The sequence below is a fragment of the Notothenia coriiceps genome, unplaced genomic scaffold, assembly GCF_000735185.1.
Source record: "Notothenia coriiceps isolate Sejong01 unplaced genomic scaffold, NC01 NC01_scaffold00024027, whole genome shotgun sequence".
NCBI classification, from domain to species: Eukaryota; Metazoa; Chordata; class Actinopteri; order Perciformes; family Nototheniidae; genus Notothenia; species Notothenia coriiceps.
Window position 1 is genome coordinate 13,540 of NW_011356728.1, and position 746 is coordinate 14,285.

General features: G+C 39.7%; 1 long non-coding RNA gene across 1 annotated transcript in view; it reads right to left on the reverse strand.

Moving 5' to 3' along the window:
• LOC104954825 (uncharacterized) overlaps positions 1 to 488 on the reverse strand; it is an 11,211-nt gene extending 10,723 nt beyond the window's left edge. The window contains exon 1 of the long non-coding RNA XR_799391.1: positions 477 to 488. This is a non-coding gene — a long non-coding RNA (uncharacterized lncRNA). The remainder of the gene's footprint in view (positions 1 to 476) is intronic.
• Positions 489 to 746: the final 258 nt, after the last annotated feature.

Consider the following 746-nt stretch of genomic DNA (forward strand, 5'->3'; position numbering starts at 1 on the left):
CAAAACATCGTTATGACATCATAAAGTGGCCAAAATCTGATCAGCTCATTTTCAGACAGGTTTTTATAGAAATGGATCAGGACAAAAAGAGAGAGAATCTTTGTTCCTGAAACTTTCAGAGTCTCTTTCCACAGAGGGGACACATGTTGATGTAGAAGAGACATGGAGAAGAGGGGACACATGTTGATGTAGAAGAGACATGAAGAAGAGGGGACACATGTTGATGTAGAAGAGACATGAAGAAGAGGGGACACATGTTGATGTAGAAGAGACATGAAGAAGAGGGGACACATGTTGATGTAGAAGAGAAATGAAGAAGAGGGGACACATGTTGATGTAGAAGAGACATGAAGAAGAGGGGACACATGTTGATGTAGAAGAGACATGAAGAAGAGGGGACACATGTTGATGTAGAAGAGACGTGGAGAAGAGGGGACACATGTTGATGAAGAAGAGACATGAAGAAGAGGGGACACATGTTGATGTAGAAGAGATGTGGAGAAGTGGATTTTGCATAATAGGTGACCTTTAAGGCCTCCTCAGCATCAGGTCCTGTGATCTCTTCGTCTGTGAAGTATCTCCATCTTCTGAAAGTCTATGAATTGTAAAAGTACAAAGTATGGTACAATATTAGTAAAGTTAAGTTGTTAACATTAGTTTGTTGCAGAGTAACGAGGTGATATATGACAATGCTCATGTATCAAGTACTGTCCTTTTTGTTGAAGTATCTTTACTTTAATGTGTAT